Source organism: Tyto alba, unplaced genomic scaffold (assembly GCF_018691265.1).
Source record: "Tyto alba isolate M040663 unplaced genomic scaffold, T.alba_DEE_v4.0 Super-Scaffold_41, whole genome shotgun sequence".
Lineage (NCBI taxonomy): Eukaryota > Metazoa > Chordata > Aves > Strigiformes > Tytonidae > Tyto > Tyto alba.
In genome coordinates this window covers 4592857-4608430 of record NW_024881317.1, presented here as the reverse complement: position 1 = coordinate 4608430, position 15574 = coordinate 4592857, and the positions used below count along the sequence as shown (strand labels likewise).

The 15574-nt window shown below is 35.9% G+C and overlaps 2 long non-coding RNA genes across 2 annotated transcripts in view; one reads left to right on the top strand and one right to left on the bottom strand.

Annotated features, from left to right (window-relative positions):
* Positions 1 to 15574, bottom strand: part of LOC122154556 — a 42615-nt gene that overhangs the window by 21865 nt on the left and 5176 nt on the right. The window lies entirely within an intron of this gene.
* LOC116961915 lies at positions 2474 to 14471 on the top strand. Its single transcript, XR_004407237.2, has 4 exons — positions 2474 to 3686; positions 5514 to 5596; positions 5965 to 6054; positions 14239 to 14471. It is a non-coding gene; the product is annotated as an uncharacterized LOC116961915 (long non-coding RNA).

The following is a 15574-nucleotide window of genomic DNA, read 5'->3' as shown; positions in this document are numbered from 1 at the left end:
ATTATTTATTCTCACTTACGTGATACTTTTCTGTTGAATGCAGCATGTGCTGGGTATTACAGCCACAGACAAAGATGATGTGGTGCTATTTATGCAGAGTGGGTCTGCTTCATCCAAATTTAAAGCAAATGGTGCAAGAAATTTATTTTTAATAACTAGTTTTATGGCTGGTTTAAAATACAATACTGTAAAGTATCAACCTTTAATTTTGCTGTTATCAGTTAGGTAGAAGCTTTTGAGTTTTCAGAGATCCATCTTTCAAATGCCAGTGATACTTCATACAAAGGAAGATCTTGTTCCTGTAGCAGGAGGAAATCTGAATGCTTTCAGCCCACTAGCTCTAAATGTCAAGATTTAATTTCAACACCCAGTATATTTAAAAAATTACTTGCAAGCACCTCCACAAACTTCAGTAACTTCAGAGTGTCAGTAACTGATATGGACATTAAAATGTGGTAACTGTCACTACATCTGAAAAATCAGATGGCTTTTCATCATTTGACTGAATGTTCATGGTATAATTGCATATTTAAGGATTCTGCAGTGGTTTGGAGAGGGAAAGAAAGTCAAAAGAGGAAAAGAAGGGTCAAGAAATCGGTACTGTAAAAATATGCTACAGAACACCAGAGAATAGGCATATCTCCCTCCCTCTGAATTGTCCTCTAACAAAATAGTCTGAAACCGAGATTAGTTGAGCAAATTGAAAAGCTGTAATTTTTCAACACTATTTTAAACTACTCATCTAATTCAGCAGCAGGAAGTGGCACACTAAACACAGCCCAGGTACTTCACAGTTGACATACAATAATAGAATAAAATCATCTACAATGGTAGGCTGTACTCAACAGAACGTCAGATAATTGTAAGGTAATGCATAGACATCGGTCATTGCTAAACATCAGTGTGTCTTTGAAGGGAGAAGAATTAAAAATTTAGAATTCCTATAACCTAAGAACTAGCAACATTATAAAGATGCTTTTCTGATAGGTAAGTTGTACCTTTGAAGAATTCATTTATTTCATAAGATCCCATCTCATTGTATGCTAAATAACTTGATTGGTTGGATAGCTGGTAATCTATCCTTTCCTTGTGTGAGAGATTAATGATATATAACAGAGAGCATTAGTGGGTATTTTTTAGGTATTATGGGTATAAAATTGATTTTCTGAAGCCTCAATAGAAATCCTTCTAACTTTATATAGATTATTAGACATTTTGTATTACTGGGAGTGAAAACTTGGTGGGGAGGAGGGGAAAGAAGGCTTTGAGACATTTTTGTATCACTCCAAATTAAGCCTATTGGAACCATCTTCAGAGCAGGCAGGTTCTCTGAGCTGAGCACTGATAAAAGCTGCTTACTGCTAAAGCACCATAGTCTCAACTTCTAATTTGCTTTTTATACTGAAGAGCCAGACCATTTGGCACACTTGAACCTACATCTGGAAGAACTTCTATTGAAATGGTTTCCAAACAGCTATGCTGGAAACTATCCCTGCAGCTGCTGTTAGAATGCAGAATGGACAATTAAAATACACCACAAAAACAGCCTATGTGAAGAGATGACTGGCTTTGCTTTTTGAATCCTGAATCAGGCAACTTTTGTGGCTTGGATTCAGTGTTGCAAGTTTTGTTTTTTTTTGTTAGATGTTGCTACTCAGCATCAGATTAGTTATTACAAAGGAACAGTTTGCACAATTCTCATTTAAAAATCTTTCTCTAAAAATTGATCAAGTTTAATAAATTTCTTTCAATTAGACCAGTAACAGCATATTACTGTGTAGAATAGTAGCATTTGCCTGCAGAAGGAAAAGATCAGCTTCTGAGAAATATAATATTTTTTCCTGTTTTTTTCAAATGTTCTGTATTTTTTTCTTTTTTTTTTTTTTTTTTAATTAGGTGAGGCATAATATCTCTTGGACTGCTATGGATGCTTTTGAAATAAAGTAGAAGACTGCGCTTTCATAAAATCCAACAAGCAACTTTATTTTTTTCTAGGAAATGTTTCTAACAAGCAATTGTTTCTTTGAATATGAAATTTACCAAGGAGGGGGAGACTAGCAGGCTAATTTCTTGCTTTCTTTAAAAGAAAGAAAATAAACAAAATATACTGTATTAATTCCTTAAAGGAAAATGTAACGTAGCCTAGTTTCTTTAATAACTAACTGTACATCTTATTTTGCAACATAGTTCAATTAAGAGTAAATAACAAAGCAATAGGTTAAACTAGTGTTATAAAATCCAAATTTGAGATCTGCTGTTTATGTGATACCAAATATGGTTTTGCTTACTTGTAGCTGAAAATAGATTAACCTCATTTGAAGCATGGGAATTCACTTTAAGTGTACATTACCATTGGGGAAAAACAAAAAGATAAGTAAAACTTGTGCTAGCATTCCTAAGTGAATATAATTCTCTGTCAGAACAAAAACAGAGAGTTCTGTAACAAATACATTAGCTTTCCCTCTCCTGCAAACTTACTAAGGACGTTTTCACTATTAAAATCACTGAGTTGCTAAATTGAAGTAAAATTGTTTCATGTAACCCAGTTGTTGACAGGCCATTCAATATATTGATGGCTTACTGATCCCTGTCTTATTCTGACACAAATGCTTTTCAGTTTAGGGAAAAAGAAAAAGCATATTTCTTAGCAATTATTTGAATATGGTATGATTTGCAAAGAATGGCTGATAGTTGGGCCCTGATCCCACATAATTAAAGTAAACAGTACAGGGACATGAACTTCATGCAGATGATCCAACCCACAGCTATGTAACCTGGTTACTCCCTTTTAGGACTTGTTTTCAGAGGAGTAAGATTGAAAAGATTATTTTCTGAAAGCAGGCAATGACAACCCCTCTTCTTTTGTCTTGAAGCAGAGCAAAGATTTTGTGGTATCATAAATAAAACACTTCCTGCCAGCAAGAGCAGAGGGGAGGAACCTCCCATTCTTAGTGCCTGTGAACCAGCAGCCAAATTCCCAGCAGTGTAGGAGGACTCTGGCAGATGGGCTTTGTCACTTGAGATTATTGCCCCCAGCTATCTGCCAACGATTAGCTCAAATTGTATCAAGGTCAACAGAAGGGGACGTGAAATTTCTTCAGCTTCTACAGCTCACAGACATGAGTGTCAGTGTCAGTTTTGACTGAAATAGGTAATGGTTAAATTTCTATTTAAACCATATAGCTGGCTATGAGTTCTGGATCTGAGCAGATGAACAGCCTTTTACGCTGCTCCAGCAGGAACCTGGGGTCTCTTAGCCATGTACACTGATGTTCTACCTGATGCAAGCTTGTTGCCACAAAGCCATGATTCACAGCAGGGGAAAGTAGGGAATCTAGTGGAGTTAATCATAAAGACCACTGTCCCTTAGAGTGAAGAGTACCTGCCTCCTACCACAGCAAAGTTTTCAGAAGTGCTGACAGAATAAGAAGTAAGTTAGATACAGGTTAATATTAGATGGCAGAGCTGAAAAGCGTAACTTTTTCCATGAGTTATGGAGTGCAGATGCCAGCGTTACATTCTCCTGCAGAATCAGTCAGCAGCAACTACAAATATGGGATTTATCTTCACTGCTTGCTTTTGCACTTCCCTAGTTCTGTGGATGATTTGGATGAGCCAAGTTCCTGTTACTGAGATGAAGAACCCTGGTTCATTACAAAGAGTCAGCCAGAAGAAGATCTGCCAGGGTATAAATTGCCTATCTGAAAAGCATCTTTATGACGCTGCCAACTCTTAAGCTGATGGTTGTGTTTGCTTAGGTTTCATGTGTGCTGTATTTGTGTGCCCTTTTACCCATTCTGTCACTTCCAGGCGCCCCTCTGTCTTGGTTACTTCTGGGCTAAGATCCCTGTATGTAGCCATTCTACATTCCTGGCCCTGTTTTCAGCAGCACAGTTGTTTTTTGTGAAACAGTGACCAAAACACTTAAGGAACTGGTGATCAGAGAAGAGAGGAAAAAAATATCAACCCTTACATGAGCCAATTAACTTCAATTTTTCTTATGAAAGAAAACTAAAATAAATCCTACTTACTACAAAACTCAAATCTTCTCTGTATGTGGCCTAATCTTAAAATGCTCTTAGTTAATACAGGACATGAATACCTAAACCATACCTGCAAGATAACATCATATGCTGCCACCTGAATTTCTTTAACACATGGGAGCCATTTAAAAAAAAAAAAAAAACAAACAACCAAGCAAACACAAACCAACCAGAAGTTTACTTTTGGGGATTTAACTAAGATAGGTAATAGTTTCCTGTGTTTCTGCCAACTTGCTTTTGCAAATTGCCTCACCCAAAGCCTTCTGAATAGAGTGGAGAGCTTGCCCTTGTCCTCCATGAGTTTTAGTTTGGTACTGTAAGTTTTATCCTTAAATATAATCCAAATGTATTTGTCAGAGTTTTTGTCTGTAAAGTCTGTTGATTCTCTGATAATATTTGCAAAATATAGAACGTGGAAAAATTACAACTAAGGTCTCTTGTTAGTAACAATGAAAGAAGCAAATTGCGGCTATCTAATCAAATACATCATTATGAAAATTCTCCACTGTTTAAGTGCTCTCCTAGCACACTGAAAATCTGCACAATATATTCAAGATATTAAAGAACCTCCTCTTGTTCATGGCAATACACAGTAAGCCGGAAGTAATCCACTGCCTTCTACTTTCATCAGCACGTGAGATTACTAACAGCACCAATATGTGAGCAAACTCGTATCAAGGCACTGCAAATAAAACAAGAATCATTCTGGAAGTATCTTCCAGCCACCTAAACAAAAGCTAAATGCAGTTTCTTGTATCGTATACAAATGCATCCAGTGGTAATTGTCAAAGATACCACAGAATACATCTGTAATGCTAAAAGAGGGTTTTTTCCAAATTTTCAACAAACGTGTAGTAAAAAAAAAAAAAAATCCAATTCCAATAATATAGTTTCTAATTTTACTTTGATTTTTATTTGAAGTTTAATTGAATTGTAAATTTATACTTGAATTGTTAATTCAAATGCTGTTTTTAACCAGCTTTGCTGGGAATCTGACTGAAATATATTGTATTTCTTTCTAACTGAAAAACAAAGCAATTCACCGTTCCCCAGTATGAATGGTACAAATTACCTATTTCAATGGAAACAGGAATTCCACAGGTTTAGCTTTTAATCATAAATCTGTAAGTAAACAGTAAGGGAACAAGCTAAAAATTATTTAATAACTTCTGAGTATTGAATCATTTCATTAGTTCAAGGTAATGCAGAATTCTTTATTTCTACTAGAATGTTTTTGTCATGCTTTAAAATGAGTTTATGATGAGAAAACAGTTATTGATTACTTTCTGTTAAGTGAAAGAATCAGAGAACTTTTCCACATATAAATACTTGGAGTTTTCGCTCAACAATTGCCCCGTTAAAGAACATGCTTCAGGATTTTTTCTTTCTGCTGTGCTGTCCCTGTGCCCTCAGAATTGTGGGTATGTTACGTTTTTTTCTGGTATGTTAAATGCTTTATTTACCTTTCAGCACACTTTAGACGAGCTTTTCACTTGCTTGCTGGGAAGGTTTAGGGCAGCAGATAATGAGTGATCTTGTACAGTTTGAAAGAGGTATGTGTAACTTCTGCATGTCATTTGTTGAATTACAAACAAAACTAAATTATTTGTGCATGTATCTCTGATACCCTATTTTCCTAATTGAAAATGAAGCCTAGAAACATTTAACTTGGTCCTGTTGAAAAGCAAGTAATTGAATTCTTACTGCTGTGTTCATGTTACTGAGTAGCATTAAATTCTGTTCTTGGCTCAGAAGCTAACCAATATATATAGTCCTGTTTAGAGCATTAGCTCACTTTCTAAACCCCTGGCATTTGGGCCAGTCTGTAACTGGTACCTCAGTGGTAGCTATTTTAGTCTTTCCTACCATCACTAGTCACTACCTGGTGAAGTTAAGGAGCTCTTTCTCTCGTTTTATTCAGGCACTATACAAGCGGAAGGAAGTATTACTACTGCAACTCCTGTTGGTTATCTTAATTCTGTGAATGGCAATTCAGCTCTGTGAAGAAGAGGTTAGTTGCTATTCTGATATACTCTGTGACGCCTGTTTGTACATACAAATATATACATCAGAAGTGCCTTTCTAGTTTGTTGTACTCAAGCACATGCTATTTTAGGCTGACATTTTCCAAGCAGGCCTGAAGGAGTTAGATGTCTATTAAATTCAGTTTGACTGATTTGGACATTGAACATCTCTGAACTAAAATCCTAGTGATAGACAGTTGGTTTGTGCTAAAATGACATTATTAGCTCATTATCCAGTTATGCAAAAAAATTTATATCTACATCTATTTTTTTTCAACAAAATGGCAAATATAGGACTTCAAGACTGGGATAATATTTTATTAAGTGAACATGCAAGATACATATTCTGAAAGTGAAGCTGCCATAGTGTCAAAACTACTGAGCTGGTTTGATTTGGAGAGGATATAAGCACTTCCTATGAAAACACTATATTCTTGTTGATTGAGGGACAAGCAAGTAATTCATTATAGCTGTTTCTCATTTAAAAACTTGTGTTTTCATGTTTGACTTCTTATAGTAGAGATTAAATGTTGAAACCCAATGGCATTGAACATGATCCATGTTAAACCTCTGATCATTGCATCAGACTAGTATTCTACAATGATACTTCTGCAGAGAAGTGTGAACAAGAATTTGCGTTGTATTCCCACATCTTCATTTACTTATTAAGAGCATTTTTAGCAAAATGACATGAGTATTCTGAATCTCAGTTTAATCATCTCTCAAATGAGTTTTAAAAACAAACAGGCTTAATGAGGCATATAAGTATTTATGAAATGTTTTTAGATCATCATAGCAAAGGTGCCATAAAATTGTGATACCATAATTTTATATAATAAATTGTAAGGAAAGTACTAATGTGTTTTGTACAGCATAAGCGATGACACATATAGGCATGAAATATAAATAGGGATAGTTTACAGTAAATAGAACTGATTCCAAAATAACTGTGAACATAGACCAAATCTGCTATTGAAATTCAGTACAATTAGCCTTGTACTGAACTGTGACAATCGCAACCTGGGGTTGAACAGCAGAGTTAAAGAAATGTCTCTCTGCCTGGTGCCTGCTGTGTTGTGCAGACTCTGTATTTAAATGCTCTTTAAAGAACACAGCCTGGAAAGGGCTCAAGCATTGAAAAGCAAAGAGGGAAACAACTCCAAACAAGGCTGCCTCCGTGCAGCTCTGTTTCTGATATTACCCTTTGGAGGTTTACACTGAAGTACTCTTTGCCTGACAAGCTACTTCAGATTAATATCATTTATGGAAAGAGCTATAAACAAAAGGCAAATGTCTTGAATGCTTTTCAGTGCTGGGGAGAAGTGTTGTTATAGAAGTCTGACACCAGCTGACACTGGCCACCCTTGGTAAGGCTACTCTACCTCAGGTTACCATCATTTTGCAGGCCAGCACAGTAGAAAATAAGTACAAGACTGTAATCCATTGACTTCTTTCCAAATCAACTGTGCATCCAGAAGAGTTGTAATGGAAAAAAAATAACAAAATTTGTCTGATATAGCTGTTTCTGCAGTCATTTAAACCAGTATATGAACAACTACCCAATACAGCTGTAAAACTTGGAACTGGGAGAAAACATACTTATATTCTAAAGGCTTAGGGCAGATGATTATTTGTAGTCTGTATGTCTTTGGAGTATTAAGATGTCTAATAAAAACAGTCATAGTGATTACATGACAACCTCGATAAGTGACCTCAGAATGGACATCTATGCCCTTCTTGCATGAAGAACAGACAGTCACTATAAGCATATATAAGCATTAAAACTTGTTTTGAATTGAACTGGAACTTAGGATGGATAAAGTTGCCAACATATTCTACCTAAATGTGCACTATCAATTTGCTTTCAGTGCAATTCAATTACAATTTCATAAGCTCTGAATGTTCTGAGAGCTGGTTTACCTGTGTGATGCTCTCTCATCAGCAACGTTAATTAAGAAAGTCAGGACATTCCTTTTAATGTCATCTATAACTGACTGTCTTGAAATTGACAATAAAAGTCTTTGCAGAAAGTTTTCACCTCTGGGAATGATTCTTCACAGGACTTCTGTGCTTCAGGACACAGTTTAAATCATTTTAATTTTTTCACCCACTTTCTTCAACCAATCTAACAATAGAAGGATGAACTGATTGTAGAAACTTTTCTGGCTGTAATAAGAGCAGTGGCTTTTCTTACCCTTTTAAGGAAGTTCTCTCTGTGGGCTCTAAGAATTGTAAATAGCTCCAGGAAATTAAAGCACTTAAAAATCTCAAGTGGACAATTTCCATGTACAGTTGCAGTTTGCTGGAAAAAGAACTGACTAGTAATCTGTAACTGGAATTTATATGGTATTGTAGTCATCAAATATTGCTAACTTTATCAGTTGCACTGGTGAATTTTACTTCGGATTGTATGCCATTTAAAAATGTTTATCACTGTCCCCCCACTAGAGATTCAGTGCAGCTGTACAGTCCCAGCAGTGATACAGGGCTAACTCAGGGTTTATCTACATTGATACGTTAGCCTGGAGCCCAAACCTTGATCACCACACTGGCTATATATGGGTTCCTTCCTGCCTCTCCAGGGAGTGTTAGACATGAAGGAAGACTTGTACCCAAGCCCTATACCTAAGGATAGTGTGGATGCTAGTAGCTAGAGCTATAGAGAGCCATCAGAAAGAGCTAATGTATAATGCAGATAGAACCAATGGTAGATACACTGGAATGGAACAGAAGCTGAATGGGTATGGTGCTACCTGATGAGTGGACAGCTCCAGCTGGAAAAAAAAAAAAAAAGCCTACAGGAAAGCTCTAGTCTTCAATAGAATATTAGGTATGAAAAATGAGAACACAGATGTTGCCATTCTATTCACCATAACGTTGGGGCTGAATCAAGCCTACAGTATCCTGACATAATCAAAGCTCTTTGCTGCAATGCTCAGCAAAAAATTAGATTTTTTTTGCTTGATAGATGTTGCCATGTTTCTTCCTAAATTCTTGAAGTAAGAAAGCAAAACTCCTAATAATCTAACTGCTAAGTCAAAATGAGAATGCAAATACACAGAAAAGCACAAGGGAAATAAAATGGTTTGTTTCCTAAAATACTGGTAGGATTAGTGTAAACTTAGATATGATAGTAAATTTGCTTTTCTGATTAGTGCGTATTTCTTTTTCTGTAATTTCATTGGACTTAATATTTAAGCCTTTTGAAGATAATTTATCTCTTCATTGAGGGATTGGAAAGCAGAAAAGTCCAAGGGATCTGAAAACAGTGGGGAGCATGATTAAGTGTCATGAACAAATTGCTAAAAGTTTACTTATGTCTATCACATGGATTGGAAAAGTCAAATACTGCTGGAAAGGAGTTTTATTCCCTCCCATTTATTTTTCTTTTATAAACTTTCCATCCACAAATCTCTCATGGCCTTCCTGCCTCTGGTCACTTGAAATAGCCTTTTAAAATATGCATGAAACTACTTTGCTACCAACATGTTTATAAACCAATTAAATAATTAGCATAAATTATTCTGTGGAAATACAATCTCCTCCCCACGCATTGCATTTAACTGATCTGCCTGAACTCAATAGCTAGTCCATGTAGGAAGGTTAAAGGATATGGACCTATCTTTATCTATGAGTCTATGTCTATCACATACTATCTCTGTCTGCTTAAAAGTATTAGAAATATTTTAAAACAATTTACTCAGTTTTGCAAAATCCCTATTTTACCTTGGTTCCTTCTTGATGCCAATTCCTAGTAAACAAGCATAGTTTCCTACTTGCTCTAACATTGACTGGAGTTTGCTCACACTGAACTTCCAGAGATGAGAGTCTGTACAACCCCCTGGACATTTCATGTTATTGCATTTAGAGCTGTAATGTGGAATGCAGTATTATGAAGCAAACTGCAGAGTTCCCTGCATTGAGCTGAATTTCAGTTTTACTGAGTAATGTCTTTTTTGCAAAAAGATCCTCCCCTATTCTAGCTTTGTATAAATAAAAGCATAGGGAAATACTATTAGCTTTTGAGTAGCATTGCAATGTTCTTCTTGCAATATTTGCATATTGCTGAGTTCTGTGCCACAGACAGAATTTAAGGTGGAAGGATAAAACTGAAAAATCCAATAAAATAAAATAAAAAAAAAATAATAGGACAACATGCTAGTTGTGGAAGCATCCTTAAACAGACGTTAGTTAAGATGGAAAACATTGATGGTGCTACCCCAGAGATCAATGTTTTTCAGCTCCAGCAAAGTTGTCCAGCAATTTACTGAAACTTATGGTTAGTTTGATGTTACACAAAGCTAAGCCTTATCATTATTTTATGACCTGTCACAAAGTAGCTGTTCATGTTACTTCAAGTCTCTCACTATAGCTCCATCTGGTAATTTAGATACTGCTCATAAAAGCTGTGGATTAGACAGAGGGAGGGCACAGAGTAATACACAGCACAGAAAACTGCCAAGGTGCCCTGGGAAAAAAACATTCCATCAAAAGTACAATGCAAAATGAAATAAGAAATTCAAAAAGTTAAAATATTTGACTTGTTGACACAAATATGATTGTTTCCTGTGGAATAAGAAAAAAATAAATCAGTAGTAAGATCTTTTCTGAGGGAACTGTGCATACTACCATCGTTTATCTCATCACCTTCAGATGACTCTGTATCAGACATTTCGCTACTAAATACATTCGTTACTCATATGAATCAGCTTCCAGTCTGCAGAAAAGGGCCTTAGTCTACAGTTAGCAACTTGCTGAATTAACTAAATAGTCATGTCATTTATGAGACATAAATAAGCCCACTTACTTTGTAAGTCACTGAAATGTTTAATAGAGGGGAAAATAGCTAATTCCTTCTTTCTTACATACCTGAGTTACTGTCATTCACAGGAAAGTGTATGTATTAAAATAACCAAAAACAAACCTCAGCAGTATTTTGAAAAATTTAAATCGGCAACATGAATGGCAGTGATCATTTTTAATTATTACAGACCTTCTGTTGTGGGTTAAGCCCTGTATGCAACTAAGCACCGTGCAGCCCTCCCCCCAGTGGGATGGGGGAAGAGGAAGGGAAAAGTAAGAGCAAGAAAATTTGGGAGTTAAGTTAAAAATTGCTTAATAAAGGAAGGAGAAGTGGAAGAAGAGAGAAAGCCATTGTACATCTTATTAGTGATTGTGAAACACACCATAAACAAACAAGGCAAGTAAGTAAAGCCTCTCTGGTATAAAGGACTGTGACTGTGGTATCCATAGCGGGAGGCCTTGCAGATTGGTTCCATCACGCTGCCCTGAACCTGCCAAGGCAAGTGTCATTTGCTTACCGTGGTGGAAGTAACAACTAGGGGGGCAGAGTGAGGAACAGAGAGGCCTTGGTGCTACGCAAACACTGTTTAGCAATAGCTAAAACATTAGTGTGCTACCAGTATTGTCTTGGTCACAATCCTAAAACACAGCACATTTTGAGCTGCTACAAAGAAAAATATTTCAGCCAGGCCCAGTACACCTTCTAAATCTGTCAGATTCAGAAGTAATTTTAAACTAGTATAAAAACTGTGCAAAACCACTCTTCTTCCAGTATTGAAACTAATCAGTTCAACCGTGCTCGAGAATATTGTGTTAAAATTCACAACAAAGACTGAAAATGAAGCTCTAAAATCTTGTTAAAAAAAATTTATAAAATAAGACTAAATACAACTATCTCCTTGAAGAAGGGGAAGGAATGTACTTATGTATCTTAACATGGAGCCATACTAAATTCAGCAGAGCACCTTACAACAAATGCTCCTTGCTAGTTCTCTGGAAGATGGTGCTTCTGTCTGAACAAGGCCGTCTATCGTGGTGTAACTTCCATCCTTACTGAACAAGGAAATTCTCCTTTACATGCTACACCTTCTGTGGGTTTTGGACTCTTTTTCTATCAGGTATTCAACAAACTCAAACACTCTGTGACAGCAGCAGAGATCAGAACACTGTGACTCAACTAAGCACTTATGCTGTGATGCTTTTATCTACTTAACTTTGCTCCTTTCCCTTTTTGCTCTTATCTTTCAATATTGCTGTTGTGCATTGATCTTTGACTTGGTCTTTCAGTCAAGGAAAAGTATCTTTAGTAGTTGTTTCATGTTGTTTCAGTACAGTCCTTCCCCTAAGGAACTGAAGAAAAAGGATATTTTTCAAACACAAAGAATTTGCCATTCACCCTGTATTGCCTTGAAAATCATGTATGTGTGGTGAAGGGGTCAGGGAGGGAACACCTGCAAATGGAAGTCGGAAAAAATTATTTGCTTCACTGACACAGTTTTCTCTACATCAGGGATAGCCAAGTCATTGACAGATGAGCCCCCTCTTCAGCAAAATAAAACTTATCCTATCATCTACCCATAAAAACTTGGCAGATGCTGTTAAATGCTGACATACTGTACCACATAAATCTTCCATGGAAGCACGCTTCTCCATTTCATAATATCACAACATGCTATCAGTTTCTTCTCTTTCTCCACTTACTGAAGGGTATATTAAGACCATTTGGACTGATTTTTTAACATAAATTAGAGGCCCAACCATGGTGCATTTATCCACCTGTTTTCCAAATCCAGACTGATCTACTTTTCATCACACTGGCTATCTCAAACTAAAATAAGGAAATTATTTCCCCCCCCCAAAAAAAAAAGTCATAGCTGTTTAGATATAATGGATATAGGATAAAACAACAACAAAATCCAAACCAAAACAGGTTTCATCTAAAATATATGCATTCTTTGCACTTCTGCTGGATTAAGAAACGCATTAGCAATCTGGTTTTAAAAAGGTACTGAGCTTTATCTGATAAGGCTCCACCGAGCAAAGGCAGTCACTTTAAATTGCCAGTATAGCACACTTCTGGAGGGAGAGGCAGGAGATCACCTTGAATTGCTTTCACTCAAACTAAACTGTTAACACAGAAAAAGACTAAGCAAACAAATGGCCTACTTGAGATAGGTAGCACTGTCTCTCTGAGCTGATACAAAACTAGGTATTAGCAATATACTACCCAAATTGCTATCTTTAGCATGTGGAATAGCTACAATTACTACCTTAGTCACAGTACCACCCCAAGAGACAGATCTTTCACAAGAACAATGGCAGTAGTAGTTATTCAGGCCAAAATTATGACATGGGGGAAAACATTACTTCTACTCTATCTAATTACCAATCTCAGTTATGGCTACATTCAGCAGGAGACTACGTTATTATTCTTTGTTTTCTAGCTCTTCCATCCTTCCCTGTATTTTCCTGTATATTGTAAAAGATGTACATTTTAAAACATTTGTCATGTTTTATTCCAGAGTAAAATCTGGGGACATCAGGAATGACATTATTTATTAGTCATCTCTAAGGGTATCCTGTCTAAGGATAGGATATACACAGAGAATGCCCATTTTTCAAAAATATAAAACACAAAAATCAGTTCTGGTATAAATTTATCCTTTGGTGTAGATGTACCATGTTGTTAAAAATCTAAATAAATTTAAATGTAAAATATTAAATGTAAAATATTAACTTTTTTTTTCACTTCTTTTTTTTTCCCCCCTGATAGCAGTGTGGTAAGTTTGACAACCCACAGACCCACACAATAATGGGACTGGAAGAAAACTTTTTGCCAGGGGTACCATTTGATGTTTCAAACAAGGAAAGGTCCTTGCCCAGGCTGGAAGACCAGAGAGGGAAAGCCTGAAAGGTCTTTTAACTGCCACATCTACGCAGTGCAAAGTTGTTTTGCCCAGTCTATAACAAGGATTGATTAATGCTATAGCAATGATTGCATTAACTATAACAGCAGCAAAAGCACTATCCCCACAAGGGAAGTCAGGAGGCCAACTGGCCCACAACCTCTACTCAGAGCAGAACTACTTTCAAGGTTAGATCAGGTTTCTCACTACCCTAATTCCCCTTATTTATGAATTTTCTCTAAAATATAAACAGAAGTGTGGAGATTGTCTATTTTAATGAACTACTTCTCTGCAAAGTCCTGTGTCTATAGCTTAGCAGTAGAATTCCTGTTAGATGGCTATTTAGCAGCCTGCTCAAAGTGTTCAGGAACTATAAGAGAACATTAAGAGAACTGATAAATCTAGAGCAAGACTATGCTTCTTTAACTTCTGCTTTTCCTGATTTTTGCTTTCTTTTCCTAGATTATGTTAGCCTGCAGAACTTGGTCAGCTGTCCTTTACATAGGCAAAGAAAAAAAACAAAAAAAGGTAATTTTCTAGTATTGTTCCCATAAAGTAATTGGAACTTGCCAAAAGAGTATATGATTAAATGAATAGTCCCTTTGTTTGTTGAGTAGAATGTTGAAGTCATATAGTAGTAACAGTACATAAAAATAAAATAAAATAAAATAAAATAAAATAAAATAAAATAAAATAAAATAAAATAAAATAAAATAAAATAAAATAAAATAGTAATGACATCACCTTGGAAGTTTTGTATCCCAAAAGAATACTAGAGGGAAACATGAAATGAACAGATCTTCAACAGTGCCAAAATAATGAATGAAGCTGTAGCAGTTTTGAGGTGTTCACTGGTATGTGATCAGTCCTAGAAACTATAAGAAGGTGACCAAAACATAAACAGATTCTGAGATACACATCTTTCACTGCACTTTCTATGGAGGGATTAACAGTAGCATTTTTACGTGCTGTGCCAAGTTTTGGGTGGAATAGTCCCTGCTGTGGTGCATATGTGTGACCTGAAGCTGTCTTTCCTTTGCCTACCAATACCAAATTCCTCAAGTTAGAATTCAGTCAAAATTATGTCTCTTTACATCTCGATTCTTCAAAACATTTACAGCTGTGATTAGTCTTTAATGTAGGGCATAGTCCTGTTCACATACAACAAGATTATTGAATGCTTGTGTGTTTAAGGTACTGAGTACAAAAAAGGTTATTTGATTAATGTAAAGACTAAAAAATCTTTTAGAGATTTTTACCACACATTTGATAATGATATTAGAAACATACACATAACCAATATAAGCTCTAAAATATTTGTATTTATAAATGTATTGGTAAACTCAGATCTTTATTTAGTTTATTATTTTCCTCCAATGAAATAAAAGGAATTCAAATATTATAATAAAGTTGCAGCTGTGCTTCTTTGGTAATCTGTATTGGTAGCGCTATCTCTAATTTGTAGCTCTGTATCCATGGGTTACTGTTATAACTCACTAGAGGATAACTGTTCTAAGTATATCAATGTGTATTTAAGAAACTTGAACTCATTGAACATGACTTCAGTGCTAAAAGCACTAGGTCACTAAAAGGGTTTAACAGACCTAATTACTTCACTGTCCCAGAATTATGGGGTATTAATCCCTGGAAGAGACTAAAAGGCACAACCCTTTTTCCTATGTCATTGGTAAAAAATTAAAAATAGTTTCAGTGTGAGGGTCTAGTTATAGTCAGTTGAAGTTACTCTGAGTCTCCATTTCTGATTTTGAATGGAGGCTAAATTAGCTCCTTTTGTCAG